This window comes from Typopeltis vanoorti, chromosome 22 (genome assembly GCF_054136105.1).
Source record: "Typopeltis vanoorti isolate ZY-2024b chromosome 22, IOZ_Tvanoo_1.0, whole genome shotgun sequence".
Taxonomy (NCBI): Eukaryota; Metazoa; Arthropoda; class Arachnida; order Uropygi; family Thelyphonidae; genus Typopeltis; species Typopeltis vanoorti.
This window is the reverse complement of record NC_143570.1, coordinates 36,266,240-36,288,752: the sequence shown is the minus strand read 5'-3', so window position 1 is coordinate 36,288,752 and position 22,513 is coordinate 36,266,240. Positions and strand designations below refer to the sequence as shown.

General features: G+C 36.3%; 1 long non-coding RNA gene across 1 annotated transcript in view; it reads right to left on the bottom strand.

Annotated features, from left to right (window-relative positions):
* The window catches only part of LOC150094309 (uncharacterized), a 29,745-nt gene extending 10,713 nt beyond the window's left edge, over positions 1-19,032 (bottom strand). Inside the window, exon 1 of the long non-coding RNA XR_016550241.1 lies at positions 18,837-19,032. This is a non-coding gene — a long non-coding RNA (uncharacterized LOC150094309). The remainder of the gene's footprint in view (positions 1-18,836) is intronic.
* Positions 19,033-22,513: the final 3,481 nt, after the last annotated feature.

Genomic DNA, 22,513 nt, shown 5'->3' with positions numbered 1-22,513 from the left:
TTTGATTCGATACTATTATATTTTTTGAAGCTTGTATCAAAAATTTGTATTTATATGGTGTATTTATTTGGGGATCTTTTAATTTTTCTATATTATATCTTTTACGAGTTATTTTGTAGGTAATAATATTTCTCTCATTTTCATATTCACAGTTGTGATGACCATATTGGGTCGCTGCCAATGTCGACTCCAGGAAATGATCTGGTTATTGTGAGGTTGATGGAGTTTTTAAATCTTGTGCTTACAAGGATGAAGTCGATTTGGTTGTGTGTTTTATCATCAGGAGAAGTCCGCGTCCATCTTCTGGAAGGTTTATGGGGAAATAGAGTGTTAGTAATGGTGAGTTCATTTTGTGATGCAAAATTGATCAATTCAAAACCTCTTTCATTTGTCTTCCCTGTTTCTTATTTATTGATATACATGTTTTTATTGATATGCATGTTTCGTTATAGTGTGTGTGTGTGTGTGTGTGTGTGTTGTACTTGATTCTTTTATAGGTATTATGTATATAATGTAATTATTATATTATAATTATACAAACACCTCCCCGAGTCATCAAGGAGGATAATTCCATCCTTTTTTAAATATTTTATCTTCTTCTTTTTTTATTAAATTAATTGTCAGTTTATTTAAATAAGTTAATAATCTGCCTGTTTTGAAACAAAATATTTCTGTATAGTCGATGATCAAGAGAGTGTGGATTTCCAAAAGATTCCTTGCATGTTTATTGTATGTATGTATGGGATAGGATCTATAATGTAGTTGAAAGACTTTTTTAAAATGTAATAATGAATGCTGTTATAAGTTGATGATATTATAGGTGCAAGTAGATTTGCAACCATTTGACAACTTATTCAGACACTTATTCAACTACGTGCATGAATTCCATTGTCCGGTGTGTGAGACTCATTCTCCTGCCTGAAAGTGTTCCACGTTCGGACCCTAGAACAGGAAAACCAATTTATGTGACCCTTAACCCATTAACCGTGCTAATACTAGTGTGCTGTATAGATTAACAGCCTTTTATGAACGGATTCGCATAATTAAAAAAGGAAAAAAATAATAATAAAAACGTACTCCCGATGTCATTTTGTTCATAGGTCGATTTGATGTTTCCATGGTAATAGGTTCCCCATTTAATAGCTGAGTGATGCGAGGCTTAATGCTTATTTTTACAAACATTTCTACATACATGACTGATTAATTTCTCAAACGCCCTTTCGAACTGGTTTAAAAAAAAAACAAAAAAATGACTACGTTGTGCGCACCCAGGACTAGTATTAATATTAATCAGGGGGAAATAATATTTTTTTTTCATATCACAGAGTAAATGTTTATTCAAATAATTTTCAAAAAATGAATTCAAACGAAACGAGGTCCTTTCCTGTTTTTATTTTCCAAATCCAAAAATCACACGTTGAATAAAAAGAAGACTCGAAATTTTCATTCCGAAAATTGAACTGCGCGGAATTTACACAACTTCCGTTAGATCGCAGTTTCATTTTCATCATCAGGAAAAAAAATGAGACATACGCGACAGCCTTCAGATAGCAACTGCTTATTAATGCGGGGACGGCAGAGGGGGGGGGATAGGAGAGAGAAAAATCGTAATATGGGCTAAGATGCACATTCTCCATGGGGATAGGCATCTTTCATGTCCGAAAACATTTCGTACCCATTTCTCCATCACAGTGCATTGGAGTTCGCCTTCATTCAGAAGTGAAGACTCTCAGAGGAAATTTATCTTACTCCATTCCTATAACCACTCGCCTATACGATGAAAACATACTTAACGGTTTGCTTCGTAAGCAAAGCCTGCTGTTGCCTATCGGCTTTGCCGATAAATCAAAAGAAATGAATAAACAGAAACCTGTCAGTTCGCCAGTTGATTAATAGATGGCGTTCTTGCATTCTCAAATGAATTTCAGTTTTCTGTGTGATATAGAAAGAAGATAATCAGTATGATTAGCATAATTCGCACAATCAAACAAGATTTTTCAAGTAAGACGAACGTGTTTTTTTCCACCTACCAGAAGAAACAGAAAGTAAAAAAGAGAAAACAGACACTATTTCGTTTGCTGACTATTTTATTCAATGCTGGAACTGTTTCTGCTGAGGTTCACCAAGTCCAAACATTTCTTCCTTGTCTTGCTCTTGTTTGCTGCGCATTCTATAACTTGTCATGCGTGGCAGGGAGTGCTTTAAATAAATCGAGGAAGAATTGTTACTGTACCGATCTTACATTAAGACAGTAGACGATCGAGAGGGGGGGGAAGAGAGGGGTCATAACCAGAGTCGTAATTTACAATTCAAAAAAAAAAAAGAAAAAAAGAAAAAGAAAAGAAAAAAGAAATCCCTCAATTTTTAAACTTTTTTTAAAACTACAAGAGCGCTTTAAAAAGACTTCATGAAGCTTTCTGTGTAAATTGATTACTTCAACGGCACAACAGAGAGATTGGTCAACTTGCATTTTTCATAGTTGCATCCACCGCGAAACTTTCTTTTTCATGTTCTTACTATCAGCAATCATGATGATATACTTCACACATTTTCGAACTAAATTTGCTCTGAATATTCGTAACTTTGATTGCAGTCCACGTTCTGTGATTTTGAGGTGTAATCAATTTACACAGAAAGCTTCGTGAAGTCTTTTTAAATGTGATATCTGCTGCTTTGACAGGAGTCTCCATAGTCCAGTCTGTTTCGGCGAAGCCTTCTAATGCAAAGACCCGAGTTAGACTCCCAGAACTTTTTTCTAAAGGATTTTTTCAGTTGAAGGTGAGTTAGTCGGTTCACACATGAATATAAAGTAATTTTTTTTCCTCCAAGAAACTCGAATTATTTCATCCCATGACAGAAAAAGAAAAGGAAAAAAAGTCGATGAACACACGCAACTAACACTTATAAATACTCTAGCTTTAATTGCTTTGGCCATGTTGCCAAGAGCCTCCGTAGCTCAATCGGTATAGACCTTTGGTCGGAAAGACCTGGGTTCGATTCCCGTCATTGACGTGAGGAACCTTTATGTGGTCTCTTTCCACCAAAGGTGAGTTAGTCGGTCTCCTACGGAGGTAGGAGGTTTTTTCACCCGGAAACTCGGCTGTTTCGTTCCCTAGAACAGGCACACCAGCCCGTGAACACACACGGATTACAGTCATGAATACGTTCCAGTCATATGCCGGTCCCGAGCCCGGATTTTCAAAATGGTTCCATGTTGATTTTGAAAATATGCCACCTGAAGGGGAAATTAAAATAAAAATTATTTCAACATCCTCATGATAACGAACCTCCCCCCCCCTTAAATTTCTCGTGTTAGTCACGTATATTACGTGAAGCCATAAAGTTTCTTGCAGTAATCAATGAATCCCTTAAGAAATGTGAATATTTTCTATACACGTTATTAAAACCCTACCGCTGGTAGTTTGTAATTATGGGCCAAGTAACTAAGGATTTGTGGTCAGAATATCATATGAGCTTTATATATATATATATATATATCCAAGAAAGTAGAGTTTGTGTATCATATTTAATATTTAATTAGCGTCAAATAATATATATATATATATAAACTACAACGAATAGATGCTTAAATTTGAAATCTACATATTATTTCTTGATTATCTCGTGGCGCCATCTGTTATCATTAACAGACATCATTATTAACATTTCTGCTCCTGTTATTTATTATTTAACAAAAACTCCTGGAGTCAAAGACTTAGGGGACTTCATTAAAATATGAGTATATCTGAATGCCAGCATAAAGAAATAAAAAGATAAAAAATAACCGTACAAAAGAACTTTCACTTTATGACTATTTTAGGATTGTATGCAAGAAAATTTGTCCGAAAACACAGGTAATTAACATACAAAAATGCTATTAGTGGATAGTAGATAGCGCAGTATTCGAAACTACATCAGGATCTTTTTTTTTTAGCCCAAACTACTATGAAAATTTTCATAAATAATTGTGAAAATAAACTGCGATAATACAAAATATTTCAATCAAGAGAGAACATATGATGCATAATATTTCAAATAATAAAGTATCATAATGTTCTAGAAATAATCAATTTAATGAAACTGCTCACTCACTAAATGCATAAATAAATAAATAATACGAGGATCGTCTGAAAAGTTCTAACAATAAAAAAACAAATTTATAATTTCAAAATTATTATTTTTATTTTTGAACCTAATCTCCCTTAAGATGAATACATTTATTCCAGCGATGCTCCAGCGCCATTATATGTGTAGTGTTTCTCAGTAAGATCTGCAAAATACCCCTCTACAGCTGCAATCACCTCTTGATTCGAAGAAAAACGCTGACCAGCGAGGAAGAGTTTTAGTTTTGGGAAGAGACAGAAGTCAGAAGGAGCCAAATTTGGAGAATAGGGTGGATGGTCCAACAATTCATAGTGCAGATTCCCTAATTTTCCCATTGTCAAAACACCTTTGTGGGCAGGTGCAGTGTCCTGATGAAAGATGATTTTTTTTCTTCTGCAAACCGGTTATTTTCTCACGAATTTTTTCGTGTAGTATGGTTAAAAGATCGAAATAATATTCCCGGTTATTGTTTTACCCTTTTCAAGATAATTAATAAACAAAATTCCTTTAGCATCCCAAAACACCAATGCCATGACCTTTCCTGCTGATGGAACCAACTTTGTCTTCTTTGGCGCTGAACAACCGGCTTCTGTCCACTGTTTTGACTGCTGTTTGAATTCTGGTGTATTATTGTGAATTCAAGTCTCATCAATAGTAATAAATTTCAGTTTTATTCTTGTTAAAACGCTCCAAGCACTGTTCAGAGATTTTCATGTGAGTGCGTTTTTGATCTGCTGTGAGCAAGCGCAGCACCCATCTTGCGCAAAGCTTTTTCATTTGCAATTCTTCATGCAAAATATATCCTACACGTTTTTTTGAAATGCCTATAGTCTCAGCAATTTCGCGCACTTTGACTCGCCGGTCATCCAATACCATATCGTGCACTTGATGAATGATTTCTAGTGTTGTTACACTTTTTCGGACGTCCTTCACATGGATCATCTTCAAGGTTGGTACGACCCCGTTTAAACTCGGCGGCCGATTTCTTAATTGTCGAAAACGAAGGAGAAGAGTGCCCATAAACTTTTATGAACTTCGAATGAATTTCTTTTGGCGTTAAACCTTCTTTTACAAAGAATTTTATAACCCTAATACCTAATTTTATCTATTTCAAGGGATATATACAACACTTTGGCTTCCGACAGCTGTATAAAACAAGCTACTTGATAGAATGACTTGCAATTTCACATGAATGCTTATGACAGATGAGCCAACTTAGAAAAAAAAATGGTGCCAATAGTGTTGCCATCTATGGTCAAGACCGAGAACTTTTCAGACCGCCCTCGTGAAATGTATGCGGTTTATCGTTAAATAAATATAATAAACAATTATAGTAATATTAACTCTTTAATTTTGTCTTAATAGCAGGTGAATAGTCTCCCCCCCCCCCACTCGGCAACGATAGAAATCGTCTTCACACACATAATTCGCTAGATTGTATTTTCCCCATTCATTGACTTTTTTTTTCTAAAACTACTCTAATAAAAGTAATAAATGTCTTTATGCTTTTGGGAACTCCTAGGATTCCACAGAACCGTTTATGAAACACTGGCACAGACTATGGGTTGTGTGAAATAGGTTTCTTCCTACCCTTGAACTTCATGGAGGTGTCAAGTAATAATAATAATATCACATAAATATTTTGACAATAAATAAATAATACATAAAACTACTTTGAAAATAAAATCATTGAAAGATCATAAAACTCGCAAGGAGGATTGTTCCGACGTATTTTCAACTGAGTGACGAAACCCACTTATTTATGACCGAGTGATTATTAGTGGTCTGTGTACTAGGCTTTATGAAAATAGCCTAAGCCCATGTTTTCTTTCTTTGTGGATATAACTTAACTTTAATTCACTCCAAATTATCAGTAACTCTCTCATTTTTTTTTCTTTCAAATCAATGCCACTAGATGGCGCCAGCAGTGGTATTGTAAACTCGTTCAGTTGTATGTGAGTTGTCCCAGTCGAATTGGTAAATGATGCTTCATGATTCTCTTTAATCTCGTTACATTACATAAATACTTATTAGGAGAAATAACAAGTTTTTATTTATCTTGAAAATGCATTCCAAGTAAATTTACTTTTTTTTTTTTTTTAATTTCCAGTATTCTGATTCTCTTGTTCTTCCTCTACTTCCGTCAGTCTTTAGTTAACGTGAGAAATATTTACATTTCGCAAAACGGTGGCGCACCCAGGATTTAATCTTGGGGGAGGGGGGGGAAGAGTTGAACGGATAAAAATATTTTTAATGCAATGAATTTGCATTAAAAATATGAAGACTCTAGTGTTTCACGAATTGTTTCACGAAAATTGCCTTCATTGGCGATTGGCTCCTGTTCAAATGAAAATTCTCCATAATCAGATGTCCTCCCTAGATGAACTGCAGCTTGTGATGCACTATCTACATCAATTTGTCGATTGATTGGAATACATTTTCCATCTCGAATATTGTTTAGCCTTTCGTAAGTCATAACAGCAGTTATATGATATATTTTTTTTGATGATTATTAAATTTTTCAATGGCTTTCTTCCAGTTATTATAGCCTTGCGTAACTACCAGGTACTTCAGATTTAGATTTTCCAACGTTAGCAGATGCAAAAAAACACACAATATTTACAGTACGCACTATTTTCAACTTGAGAGTACACAAGCCATGTAAATTTTTCAAACCATGTGTATTGAAAACTTCGTTTATGAATTGCAGCACAGGTTGCAGGAAAATTAAAATTTGGTTCTGGTTTCCACAACTTTTTCACAAAGCTCGAAAATTGCCTTCATTGGCGATTGGCTCCTGTTCAACAAAAAAATATCTAAATTATTGTCAGAATTAAATGTTTGTTCTTTCAAAAATGCGATGTCGTGAGAATTATTAATAACTAAAGAAGTTATAACTTCTTTCTTCTGGAAAATTCGATGGTTATTTCAGATCTACGACTGGGGAAATCGAATCCAAATCGGTATTGACAATATTAATAGCGCCAACATTACTACTAACATTTGAATCATCTTTTTTTGGTTTTTGGGTTTTTTTTTTAAATAGTCCAATAAAATACTCATGATACGTTTTTTAGCCATAATTTGAAGCACAAAATCCAAAAAACAAAATAAAATCTTTTACAAATTGAACTTTAAAATTTTAACTTTTACTTAACTTCAATGTTAACTTTAACTTAACTTGAAACTTCTTCAAGTTTCAAGTTCAAGACATGATTTCAATAAACTCAATGCGAAATAGCACAGAATACGAGCGTATCGCACACGACCTATGACTGAGCATCGGCAATGATTCGCCAATTCATAATACCAGTATCCTCTCTGGCCCGGCTCGGACAGCTATAGGACAGCGTTTATCACCCTTTCTAAGCCCAAGGACAAGTAAAATGCCTAAAACAATTATATGGACCACTAAGTTATGCAATTTCTTTAAAAACGTATGTGGGGATTACCAACATTTGCGAAAAACTGCGCCATTTATAACATAATAAATCTAAAAGCATGTTTTGAATATATATGGAAACATAGTTAACTTGGAAGTAAACGAGTAAAAGTGTATCATCATCGAACAAAGTTTTAATTTTTATTAAACAAATAAGATGATATAATTATTTACTATTTACTTTTAATGAGATGGTTGAGCTTCTCGGCATTGCAGAGTTGCTGGATATCTGGCTCAATATTGGTCAACTTCAGTCGAAGATCGGCACACACACACACTGAGAAAAATTCTGTATTTTGTTTTTATTTGAAGGAGTCCTTTCTCGCAAAGATAGGTTGTAGAAAACTGCACGACGATTTTCGACTTCTTCAAATAATTCGGGAAATTCAGTTCTCACTGAAGGCGAGATCCAAAATCGAGCCAAACCACGATCACGGAATTGCATTTTAAGTCAGCTGTCACTTGAAAGCTCAATTAGCTGCTCTTTTTTCGATAATGAAAGGTCGTTCTCGTGATTACAAGCCTGAAACGGATCGTGAACCCACAGAAATTTCTTATAAAAATTATTCGGAAAATGTTTCCAAATTCTGATTCAGAGTTTTGAGGTGGACACAAACCCTTTCCCAGTGGTTAAATTCTAAACTAATAAGTTTCGGGGCACTATACAAAATAACCAATTGTATTTACCTTTTGAATACTATCCGGGGAAGCTTCAAACCTTCCCATCCCTTTCATCACGCGTTCGTAATTAGGCGACTGTTGATATTGACTTTATATACACATTCAAAACTGTAAACAATTGTTGAATAATAATACAATAATGTAGGCATAATTACTGTAAAGGGAGAAAAGTCACAAAACAGAAAAATGTTGCTACAAAATAACCAATTGTATTTACCTTTGAATGCGATTCACTGGTCGAGTGTCCAGCAAATCAGCAAATCTTTCCTTTCGTTAAGCGTATTAACATTATCGCATTGCGATTGATGGGAATTCTGTGTTTCTGTGGATTCGTTACAGACTTCTTTCTCTTCAGAAACTACACACAAACTGTCATTACAAACTCTTTTTGTATTATCACAGTCATCCGAGATATCTTTCCATTTAAAGAAGGTATCGATGTACTTATCCATAATTGAAATACCGTACTTACTCGCATATAACTCTCGCCCCTTGATGTTACTTTTAGAAAAAAGAAATTAAAAAGTTTCGCATATATCTCGCAAATGAAAAAAAGCTAAAACACGTTCAGAGCAGGACGATAGTAACTTACTCCAGCGGTAAGCAACACGCCCTCCCCTAATAGTCACTATATTGCAGAGGCAAGAAAAACAAGTACTTTTATTATGTCAGTGAATAAGGTATAAGCTGTCTGTGTAATATAGTTCTCAACAAATAGTGCAATTAGAGACAACTAGGATAAAAACTATTGTCATTAATTAGATGTGTGTGAGTTCGCCTGCCCTAAAGCAGCAAGAAAGTTCAACGGAAGGTGTTAAAATTCGTAAACGTGTTAAAACTTGTTATACACTGTTATAGGGTACTCTCACCTTATGTGACCGCTAATTCATAAGTAGTATAGAAATCGAAGACACGGCACAACATAAATAAAAAAATGAATTTTAAATTAAGGGGATAAAATTTGGCCTTTTATCTTATCTAAAATGAATTTTAATTAGGAAAAGTATTTTGGAAAATTTTTTAGTGTATTTGAACTTTTTCTTTTTCTTTTTTTTGGGGGGGGAGGGGGGGGGGAAAAAGGCACCTCGTCCCCCTCCCTGGGTGCGCCACTGACGCAAAATAATATTGCGTCTCTTTGATTCATCAGTGAGTAGTTATGTGCGCTTGGGATGAAAACTGGGATAAAAACTATTGTCATTAATTAGATGTGTTTCAATTAATGTTTCAATCTTGGGTTTCAATTAAAGTCTTGCTTTTGAATCCTATTGCTATCGCATAATTGTTATTTTCACTAAATATTTACTTTATGCATATTATTAACGGGATTTCTTTGAGCATATTAGTTATTTTTTTTTTAAAGTTCATTGTGATACAAATTGGATCTACAGGTTTTCATTTAAATAATAATATTTGCATCTGCAATAATTAGTTCCTATTAGCTAAAGTTGTCGTTAGAAAAATTAAAGCTGCATTCAGTGTTTGAAATGGAGAAAAAAAAAACTAACTATATATATATATATATATATAAAAGAATTGTTGAAATTTCGCCATACCACAATTTAATTTTTTATATAAATGAAGTTATGAAGCATTCAAATGATGAAATTAGAGTGGATATTTTCATGTGAATGAGTCACAGAAAATAATGCTTTTATATAAAGCATTGCTCGCTCTTGTTATTTAAACTGTCATCAAAATTCAACTGATAACGTTATTAATTATTAATTAAAAAATAAATATTAATGTTATTATTCAAAGATAGTGTTTAATTTTAACGATATATAAAAGGGGATAAAAATTATTAACAACACCTATTTTTTATTTAACAAAGTTTCTTTATTATGTTACATAATTTATTGGACTCTATAAATCGACAGTGAGATGTGGTGATTAATACCATTGGAGGGTAATGGATGGCAGTGCTGTAGCCAATGAAGTTCTAACTGAGGCTCGGCTATTGCTGTTACCCTCCTGCCATGATCAGAGCTTTAATTGCTCAATAACACCTTATCCCTACACTGTCCTCTACAGATAACAGGGAATATGAAAAGCATCCTTGCTTCGCCCCTTTAAGCCAGTCCTTATAAGGACTATAAGGACAATAAATCAACCATGAGATGTGGTGATTAATACCATTGGAGGGTAATGGATGGCAGTGCTGTAGCCAATGAAGTTCTAACTAAGGCTCGGCTATTGCTTTTACCCTCCTGCCATGATCAGAGCTTTAATAGCTCAATAACATTATCACTACACTGTCCTCTACAGATAACGGGGAAGATGAAAAGCATTCTTGCTTCGCCCCTTTAAGCCAGTCCTCTACAGATAACAGGGAATATGAAAAGCATCCTTGCTTCGCCCCTTTAAGCCAGTCCTTATAAGGACTATAAGGACTCTATAAATAAATCAACCATGAGATGTGGTGATTAATACCATTGGAGGGTAATGGATGGCAGTGCTGTAGCCAATGAAGTTCTAACTAAGGCTCGGCTATTGCTTTTACCCTCCTGCCATGATCAGAGCTTTAATAGCTCAATAACATTATCACTACACTGTCCTCTACAGATAACGGGGAAGATGAAAAGCATTCTTGCTTCGCCCCTTTAAGCCAGTCCTTATAAGGACTATAAGGACTAATTGTCAAGTAATCAAGTAGGCCAAAAGTCCTTTTTAGGACTTCCAGGGTAACAAATGGCAATGCTGTAGCCAATGAAGTTTTAACTGAGCTATTGCCGTTACCTAGCCATGACTAGAGCTTTTTAGCTCAACAACACTCCATCCACACAGATTTTATTCATTCAGATGACGGGATAAAGAGTCAAGGACTCAGTCCATCGCCCAGTTCTTATAAGAACTAATTGTCAAGTTGATAGGATATTTAAAATGCCATATTCTTAATAATGTATTCTAAAAATTATTGTATTGTATTTAATTTTGGAAGGGTCTTTCCTTAAATTAATATGAATTATAATAATACACTTATACGTATATTTTAATTAGAACCTTGTAGCTTAGTCAATTTCGAGGAAAACCTTTGAAAGACCCAGAATTCGAATTCTATGTAGCAGGCAAAGAAGAAAACGGTTCTACACCTCCTTTTGTTTAATATAATATCATAGGGAAGTAGCGCTAAGTGAAGATATAGTTATTTTAATTAAGATGAAATTACCAGTATGTTGGACTTTTCCTTAGTTAATCATTATAAATGAAGGTCTTTCAACGACGCTATATTATTAGGTTAGTGTTGACATTATTACATACAATAAAAAAATTTGCTTTCTATACTTAGACAATTAATGTTAATTATAATTATATTATTAATATTAATTAATTAGTAATTCCAATGTAAACTTTTATGGAACTATATTTTGGTGTTTTTGTGTTAAAATACGTCACTGCCTTAACTGAATAATTGGCTTATACAAACGCGTATGATTCGCGGTGAAAAACTTGTTGCTAGGGTTACGAATGAACAAAATTAAGGGAATGTTCTCTTCCAAAAATTGAATGCGATAATTCTTTGAATAAATTAAAAATATAACATTTAAAGCCTAAGAAAAGTGAGGAACCTCCAGTACATTAGTGCTATGATAACAGATTCGATTAGGAACTTAAATTTGCCTGATACTCCAATTTTCACAATCGAATTTCTGATTCCAGTTTTTTCAGGAATTTATTTGATTACGAACAAGTAAAATTCAGCGAACATATTGCTTCATATAAGAACCTTCTTATACGAAGTTTATCTCTTAGATAAAATTTTTTTCCAACGTTGTTTTACTTCTTTTAAAATACTTATACAATTTTTTTAAATAAAAATTCATTATAAAAGGGTATAACTATAAAAACATTGTAAGTAAAGATCTTTGTCCACCTGCAAAATGTATTTTTTTAAATAAATAAGTAGTGTTTAATTTCTAATGACACATAAAACAGGATAAAAATTATTTCCAACACCCGTTTTTTTATTTAATAAAGTTTCGTCATTAAGTCACGTAACATTTTTAATATCTAAAGTCAATCCAATACCCTTGGAGGGTAATGGCAATGCTGTAGCCAATAGCCAATGAAGTTCTAACTGAGGCACAGCTATTGCTGTTACCCTCCTGCCATGATCAGAGCTTTAATAGCTCAATAACACCTTATCCCTACACTGTCCTCTACAGATAACGGGGAAGATGAAAAGCATTCTTGCTTCGCCCCTTTAAGCCAGTCCTTATAAGGACTATAAGGACTAATATCTAAAGTATCTAAAGTAAGGTAAGGAAAGGATTGAGACAGGTGTGAATACAGAGCATATAGTGATATTGATAGTGAAGTGATTCCGAAGATTGTACAGACTAGTCCTAATCATGAACATTCCGTAATGATCTAGATTCTAGATTTTAAGCAACTGCTTGCAATTTTCAGACATGTAGGAAACCTGCTACATACCAAATGGCCGGGCAAAGTAGACATCCATCAGATCGCGGAAGTCGAATCTGAGGAGCCTCTCCCCAGCACTTCTCAAGATGACACAAGAGAGAGTTGTGTCATCTTGAGAAGTGCCCCAGCCACAGTTGCCCATATCCCGGAAGAACCAGACGACTACCAAACGGTGAGCAGTAAAAGCGAAGAAAAGAGACACCAACCGAAGAACCAGAACACCAGCCAATGGACACAGCGGCACAAACCAAAGAACGAGTCCCGCCGGTAATTCTAACAGACAAAGAACAATGGTCGACAGTCTCGGAGGCCATGAGAAACTCCGAGATTAAGTTCAAAACAGCCAAAAACTCCGACGAAGGAGTCCGTATATCCAGCCCGAAGGGACATCAGAATACCGTTGGCTAACAAAGTTAATGGACGAGCTAAAGACCCCATACCATACTTTCGAACTGAAAAGCGAAAAAACCTAAACGTTGTCATCAGAGGACTGGTAGAAGAAATCATGTCCGAAGAAATAGCCATCGACCTCAGATCTCAAGGACTGGAGCCCATAAAAATATCAAGAATGTACCGGGCAGACAAACGTCCCATGCCGCTGGTTCCAAGGAGCAAACAGAGATTTACGATCTCAAAACAGTTCGCAACCTCACCATTAAAACAGAACCACTCAAAAAGAAAGCAACAGCAGGACAATGCCATCGCTGCCAGAGATATGGGCACGCACGGAAACCGTGCAGAGAGTACAAATGTGTGAAGTACGGGGACAGCACCCTACTCACACATGCTCCAAACCACGCACAACTCCAACCAGATGTGCAAACTGCGGCGGCCAACACCTAGCCAACTATAGAGGCTGCACTCTCCACTTTTCTGTTTCTTGCCAGATAATCTGGCAAGAAACAGAAAAGCAGGCACTCCACTAGCTCAAAAACGTGCAACACCCCTTGAAGAAGGAATCCATCAGCAAACAACGTCACACAGCTATTATGCTGCAGCAGTCGCCTCAATGTCTAAATCAGCAGAACCTATGCCCAACAGTCAAAACACAGCTGCTGTCCTAGCTGCCACCTTAGGAGAGATGCTAACGGCTTTCAGCAAGACCAACTCCAATCAGAGTGATACAAACAATTCTTAAAAAACACTCAAGTCATCTTCACAATGATAAGCAATGAATAATACACCTGGTTCGAACAACTTCATACAGATTGCATTTTGGAATGCCAACGGCCTACCCAACAAACTCCTGGAACTACAGGAATTTACAGCAAGACATAGACATCCTCTTAATCAACGAGACGCACCTTTGGCCCTGCGACAACCCCAAACTAAGGAACCACGCACTACTTAGGAATTACAGACTCAATGCCAGAGGAGGTGGAACGGCTATCTTTGTCAAAAAAGACATAAGATACAACGAGATCAACAAGACAACGACTACAAACCTGCAATTGAGATACACACCTGCATTGTTCGTGTGTAACCTAAAGCTATATTCAGTCTACAACCCTCCAGGCAAACCACTACTAGCGTCGGATCTCTCCCAGCTCCTTGACACAAACGAAGCAACAATTGTGGCGGGAGACCTAAACGCAAAACATCCTGCGTGGAAAAATAGGAACTCCAACAACAACGGGAAGAGCCTACACAAGTTCGCTATGACAAGAAACATCATCATAGCAGGTCCTACTGAACCAACACACTACGGACCGCTGGGCAGACCTGATGTGCTGGATATAGCCATTTTCAGGAACACCTTGCACCAATTCCAGTTACAGGTAGTTAATGATCTCAGCTCCTACCACAACCCGATACTACGAAGCCTAGGCGGGGAAACAGAAAGCATCCTCAGGCAGTCCTGCACAAATTTCAAAAAGCTCAACGCTACCCTACACAACCTCACAGGCCCCATCCCAACAATCTCCTCACCTAAAGAAATAGACAAAGCGATCAGAAAACTGGAAACCACAATACAAGCTGGCATAGCAGCAGCTTCCACTGTTACCGCTCCAGTTCAAGCGAACCTGTTCCCAGAAGAGATTTTAAAGCTCATCCGCAGCAAAAACAGGATCAGACGTCGTTACCATACAAGATTATCTCCCCCCAGGATAGACAAGAGCTAAACAGGGCAACAAACCTAGTCCGATATGCGATCAAAGATCACAAGAACCAGCTGTGGGAGAGGAAACTAAGCTCCTTAAACACCGAAGACAACTCATTATGGAAAATGGCTAAAGCCCTTCGTAGCGACCGCCCCAGTATACAACCAATTCATGGAGAAAGGGGCATAGCCTACAGATGTGATGAGAAAGCAGAAGCCTTCGCGGACACCCTGGAACTGCAATTCAGTCCAAACTATGCGCATGCGGATTTGCGCTTCATTGAAAATATACGCAGGCATGTCCGCTGTGCACTCCGTCAAACCTGCAGCCAAGAAAACACAAGTTATGCTACACCAAAGGAAGTCCACCATATCATCAAAACCTCAACAACAGAAAGGCCCAGATTTTGACGAGATTTCAAACCAAACTCTAAAAGCACTCCCCCATAAAACAGTTATGCATCTAGTGGCTATCATCAACGCGATGCTAAGACTCAACTACTTCCCCACTCGCTGGAAGCAGGCAGATGTAATCCTCATCCGCATACTAAGGAAAGCATCCCAATTCCCCCCAGAACTACAGACCTATCAGCTTCCTGTCAAATCTGGGAAAAATCGCGGAAAAGATAATTTTGAACCGTCTACAAGATGAATCGGACAAGATCAACCTAATCCCAAAAGAACAATTCGGATTTCGCAAAGGCCACTGCACAACTCAACAGGTCCATAGACTTATAGAATTCATAACTACCGGATACAACTGGAAACGACACACAGGTGCAATCTTTCTGGATGTGGCAAAAGCCTTTGACAAAGTATGGCACAAAGGCCTCATCCACAAACTAATAGCTGCAAAATACCCACTAAAACTCGCCAAAATCATAGAATCCTATCTAAAAGACCGAAAATTTCAAGTGAAGCTACGTGGCCTCAGATCCTCCGCGAGAACCATTACAGCATGTGTCTCGCAAGGCTCCCTCCTATCGCCGCTACTCTTCAACATTTTCATTGCTGATGTCCCAAGCACAGCATCAACCACCATGACTGTCTATGCAGACGACATGGCAATACTGACCAGATCACTCAGACCATACCTAGCCACACAACGACTACAAAACGCAGCAGCAAATCTTGAAGAATGGTTTCAGAAATGGAGGATAGATGTCAACGCAGACAAGAGCATGGCCATACTCTTTACAAGAAGGAAAGCAAACCATCACGGAGCAGTCACGATGTTCAACACTGATATCCCATGGCAAAAAGAAGTAAAATACCTGGGCATCAAACTGGATAACCGACTCAGCTTCAACCCCCCACATCTCACATGCCTGCAACAAAGCCAGCTCAGTAATAGCTCAACTCTATTCAATCGAAGAAGCAAAGTCAGTACAGAAAACTAACAATATACAAAACAATCATCGGACCCATACTGACGTACGGATCGCCGGCGTGGTGCCACAGTGCCACACCTCCCCCACCCAGTGGCGCACCCAGAGGGGGGAAGGGGCCCAGGCACCTCCCAAAGAAAAGGAAAAAACACTAGAAAATTTTCCAGAAATCTTTTCCTAATTGAAATTCATTTTCTTTAAATTTCTGTTGTGTCGTGTCTTCTATTTCTATACTACTTATGAATTAGCGATCACTGCAGATGCTCAGTCATAGGTCGTATGCGATGCGTAGTGTGTATTCGCAAATCGCCTACTCAACTCGGCCCCCTCCAAGATTAAATCCTGAGTGCGCCACTGCCCCCAGCAACATCAAAAGACTACAGGTACTACAAAATAAATGCTTCCGAATGATCTTCGACGCCCCGTGGTTTGTTAGGAATGCTCTCCTCCACCAAGACGGAAACATGCCAGCCATACCTTCGTATCTCAACCAGACTGCTGCCAAGTACTTCCCCCAGGCATCACTCCATCCCAACCAACTCATTCGTGATGCGTCAAATTATGATGAAAACGACAGATGGAGACACAAAACGCCCGAAGGCAGCTCTGATCATCGCTTCAAACGATTCAACACAGCCCTAATTCGGGCGAGCCAAGCGCTCAAAAAATTTCTCATTATCAATAATCACAATCTAGCGATGAAGGGATAAAAATCCAAGGGATTGACGTCCATTTCGCCATAGAAGTTAACAGTCAACTTCTATGTTGATAGGATATTTAAAATGTCATAGCTTTAATAATTTATTCTAAGAATTATTGTGTTTAATTTCGGAAGAGTCTTTCTTTAAATCAATATGAATTATAATAATGCACTTATATGAATGACTGCTAATTTGTGGTCCAACAAAACATTTTTACGAATGCCTGGTGTGCCCTCTGTGTAAAGAAAAGCCCTGTCACCCCCTATACGAGACTGAAAAGCTTGCCTTTTTCAGAATCTCCTTTAATTTCTGTTCTGTTTGATCATTGTAACAAGCGTCTCTATATAAATATAAAGGATTAAAAAGAAAGAAAAAAAAATCTTCATATTCAATGCATAAAATCTGAACGTGGAATTACCCATAACGTTACTGGCTGGATGGATGAAGCAATTTCATTTTCCCCTTTGTCTGTAAAGGAAGTATTAAGTGGAGTGTTATTGAGTTTTAAGCTCGCCCCGTTAGGGCAGTGAGTTTAGCTGTGTTCAGTTGGACGTAGGATGGACTTGGTTCTTTTGTATTTGTAGCTTTCCGCTTCATTATATTCCGAAGCTTGTTTGATCAGCGGGTTTGGTGATTGCTTGTCTTGGTAAAGAACTTCTCAGCCAGATATAGCAGAAGGGTGGAGATGTAAGGGATGTTGACTTTTCTGTGGATTTGTGAGTTTCTAATGAACCAAGTGGCGTCTAGAATCATCCTCAGGCATTTGTTCTGTATTCTCTGTAGTTTTTGAGTATTTGTATCCGCGGTATGACTCCATGTGGGGGGGGGGGATGGGTAAGTGATGACCAAGCGTATGAGTAACTTGGTTTGCTTATCCAATTTGCTTTTTCAGTTGACCGTAGCTTAGAGTTGGGCGATTACTTCGGATGTCTTCGAGGCAGTTTGTTTTTATGTGATTGCTGAATTGGAGTTGTTGTTTTTTTTTATCGAGTATCGCTCCGAGATATTTGAATTCAGTCTGCCACGGGACCTTGACACCTAAGAGATGAATGTCATCCATGTGTGGACTCTCTTTCTGGAAAACAGCATGACTGAGCTCTTTTGGGAATTAACTTGGATCCTCCAGTCTGCCAGCCACTTTTCTAGTATGTGACTACTGCTTTGTAGTTTTCTAATTGCCAGTTTTGGGCTCAGAGATCTTGCCAGTATTGCGGTATCATCTGCATATAATGCAGTGATTGTTGTTCTCGGGTTCCGAGGACAACATTGGTGGGAGTGATAGGTTCTGAGTTATCTTTCTGCTGTCGTAAGGTTGTCTTAACCTGACGGTGTATCTTGCATAACAAAGTTGATTGCATAAGATGGATTGCACTGAACATGGAATTATAAGGACTGGGTTAAAGGGGTGAAGAATGCTTTTCATCTTCCCCGTTATCTGTAGAGGACAGTGTAGGGATAAGGTGTTATTGAGCTATTAAAGTTCTGATCGTTCGTGGCAAGAGGGTAAGAGCAATAGCCGAGCCTCAGTTAGAACTTCATTGGCTACAGCATTGAAATCCATTACCCTCCAAGGGTATTAATCACCGCATCTCACGTTCCATGAACTCCCGAACATGGAATTTTATAGTCCTTATAAGGACTGGCTTAAAGGACTATAAAATTCCATGTTCGGGAGTTCGTGGACTTTAATAATAAAATAAAATAGGTGTATTAAATATTTTAAGAAATTATTTAAACTATTTATTAATTAAATAAATTTGTTCTAGTTTAAATGTAAAGCTTTTAAATAGTCAAAATAATGTAATAATATTTGAAATAAATTCATATATGATTTTAAATTAATGCCTTTCATTGTCTTCGCTTTAATGTAGCACAAAATATCTAATTAAAAAAGTTAACCAAAACAGACAGAAACAATAAAACTCCTATTAATGTTTCCCGTTCATTCTTAAGCGAGAAAAATAAATAAATAATCAATGGTTGTTTCTTTTACTTACTAAAAATCTTGGATATTCCTACATCTGACGTGAAATATTTGTAAACAGATAACATTTGAAATCAATACAAGCATATTCTTCTAGTTCTTAGTGCATAAGTTGCATTTGTCTATGCACCATTTTATTCAGCATAATTACTGTTGCGTTACATTAAAACGCAGTGCACTAATTTGTAAAGTAAGTTCAAAAGCGTGGATATTTCTCACCGAAAGAAAATACGAAAACTAATCATGTTTACAGTTCAGTCATATTTACTTCAAGTTAAAGAGTCCGCTCTCGAGGCTCATACTAATGATTAATACATAACGCGTGTTTTAAAAACAACAGTTTGAAAAATATTGTTGCAAAAAAAGAGAAGAAACGTATTTAGGCAGTCAGTTACTCGTTATTGTATGACTTCATTAATTTGTTCTTTGTACATTAGCCCTAATGAGACCATCAGAACTAGTAAAATCGCTTCCTCAGCCCATGAGGTTCATATAGTTGTGAACAATACGTTTCATAAAAAGATATCTTACTTATATTTTACTTGATCTTACTTATTTAAACTTCACCTTTGATGATTTTTCATTATTTCTCTATTAAGGAATTTAAAAGTTGGGCGCCTCAATCTTTATGACGCGATTCTCTTTCAGATCTCCGTTTTGCTAATAAGCATATATTCAAAATTAATTTAATAATTTTAGTAGCGTAATTAGTAAAGGTTCTTAACTAATATAAATAATCACTTTTAGGATTTTATTGTCTGCAAAAATACAAGAACCTCCTTACTACTTTATGGTTTCCAAAATTTCTTCGACTCAGTTAGATGAACTTTTAATTTAGACGCTAAATAGGGGAGGGCGGAAAAGCAACAAAAAAAAGGCACAACTAGTACCTATTCTTCTCAGTGGTGAGCCAAGATATAACTCGGCTTCCTTGAGAAAGGAAGCCGAGTTATATCTTGTCAGTAAGTCCTTTGTATTTCTTCTTAATAACCTTCAAGTGGAATTTATTTGTTTAAACTCGACTGACTTTTTAACTCATATTTATACGATTCTTACTATATATATATATATATATATATATATATATATATATATATATATATATATCCCGCTTCTGTGCTTTTGTAGTCTATACTCTCTCTATCTAACGTTAGATTATTGCATCGTTTTCTGTCATTATTACCTATCATGGGAATAAATACTAATTGAACGAGATAACGAATTATACTTAAGTGATAAGAATTAGTTGAATTACTTAATATTTTATTCTGTGAAATGATTTGTCTGTTGTTTTTTTCCCGTTGACTGGCTATCTTATACGCTCATCAACCAATATTTATTGTGGCTATTATATTGTCATCGGAGTTTATATTGGACTTAGTAAACTTTAAACGCTCTCTGGATGATTTCGAGATACTCTCTATGCGTACCTTGCAGGGTACATTGAGGACATGGTGGACTTACCAGAGAATGACTTCTCGAATCTCCAGGTCTGGAGTTAGAAGGTACATGATATTGTTGGGGGGGGGCCCCCTAGGCCTCTTCTGGTCCTACGTGTGGAACCATGGTATGTTGCACTGTTTTTGGTGCGAAGTTAGAAAAATAAAATAAATAAATAAATAACTGGCTTTTCCCGTAAAAAATTAAATTCAGGAAAATACAATCCTATCACAAATAACGTGGCATCGTGATGTCACAATGCAAAAGTAATTTGTGGTAAGATTGTACCATACGCAAAAAAAAAAAAAAAAAAAAGTCTTCATAACAGTCATCACAATTTTATCAATCAGATCATGTAAAATATAAGTAATATAATAAGCATGTAAGCTTGTCTGATTTTTACAAAGTCAAATGCTTGGTCGAAACGTTTATGAAACATTGTTCAGAACTATATGAAACTCATTGGGGTGAGGAAGCTTTTAAACTGGAAATTCGGGAATGTCAACGAATTGTGCATTCCGTGAGACCTTCGAAACTGATTTCTGATTTCATTTTCGGCTGAAAATAAAATAAAAAAAAATGTATAATCACATCTCGAATTGAGAATTTCACACACTTTTGGAGTAACCATCGAATTCATAATTAGAAGGACTTTCTCAAGAACTGGCTCCCGATTTCGAGTACATTTGAACAAAAGTGACAAATGGCAGCGACACCTAGAGGTGGGGGGTGAAAGCTGTGTCAATAGATTGAAGCCTTCGCCATTCTAACAAATGAGCGATATAACAATCTGATTGTAGAAGGTATAAAAGAAAGAAACACACTCTTTTAAGTAAGGCATAAGATAAAAAATGAAGGAGGAGCCGGAGATTACGATACTGACAAAAACTACCTTATCTCCGTTTCCCGTATTGTTACTCCCCCCCCCCCCTCCCTTCACTCTTGAAGTTATGTTAAGTATAATTATTATTATTACATGTTACCTCCGTTTCCCAGGACAGTCTACGATACGGACACTCCACACTAGTCTACTCTGCAAATATCCTTTTGTAATTTTGTTTGTTAGCTGCGTGTGTTTTCGCCATGTTTATCTTGCGAAAGAAAACCCGCTTTCTGAAAGGAAAATTCTCTTCATATGAGATCATTTAATGCACCCTGACTTGAAATAGCCTTTATGAAGGATTCTTCGAGTCCTAGACTACATTTGAACTTAGGACTTTCAGCATATTGTTGTTACTGAGGGAACTACAAAGTCTCAAATGAATGCATAAAAATAATTTTATTATTATTTGTTTAGAAAATCTTGGTATGAATTATATTCCAGAAATATGCCAACTTCACTGCGATACCTTTTGGTTGATATAACTTCGTGATTTAGACTATTCCGATTATTATTATTATTATTTTGTCAAAGGCATTCACTAAATGCTAATTAAGGTGTAGTATTGCATATGTTTTTTATATCAGATGGTTTTTAAATAACTTCAACAATTGGGACGTTTCTCACGTAAACAAAATACAAACATTAATTATACGTCTACACGTATTTCTGTATTTATTTTTCATGGAATCATTACGGTTTATGTAAAAAGAACAAACCAGCATTACACAATAAAGAGTGACTGCATAGATGCGTTTTTCCTTCCTTTTTTTTTTTTTTTTGAGACTTTTATCCTCCCCAAGCTGTTGTTTTGAAAACACGTGTCATGTAATAATCAATGACCTTCGTGAATGTTGCAACTTCGAGATACTATGGCGAAACCGTAAACCAGTGTTCGCGTTTTCTTTCGGTAGCAAATATTCACGTTTTTAAAGTACTTTACAAATTACTACGCAACAGTAATTATGGTGGATAAAAAGTTGTTTAGACAAATGCAACTTGTGCACTAAGAGATGGAAGAACTTATGCACTAAGTGCTACAAGAATAGGCTTCTATTGATTTCAAATGTTGTCTATTTACAAAGTTTTCGCGTCAGGTGCAGGAATATCAAAGATTTTTAGTAATTAAAACAAAGAAACATTGATTATTTACTTATTTCTCTCACTTAGGCATGAACGGGAAGGCAATTAATAAGGATTTTATTTTATTTTTGTCTCTTTTAGGAAACTTTCTGAATTAGATATTTTGGTACTTCATGATATTTACAAACATGCATCCGTTTCATTTTAAATGTTATTAAATATACATATTCAAAATATTTAAAATCTTTGCATTTAAATTACAATATTTATTTTAATAATCAAAGATA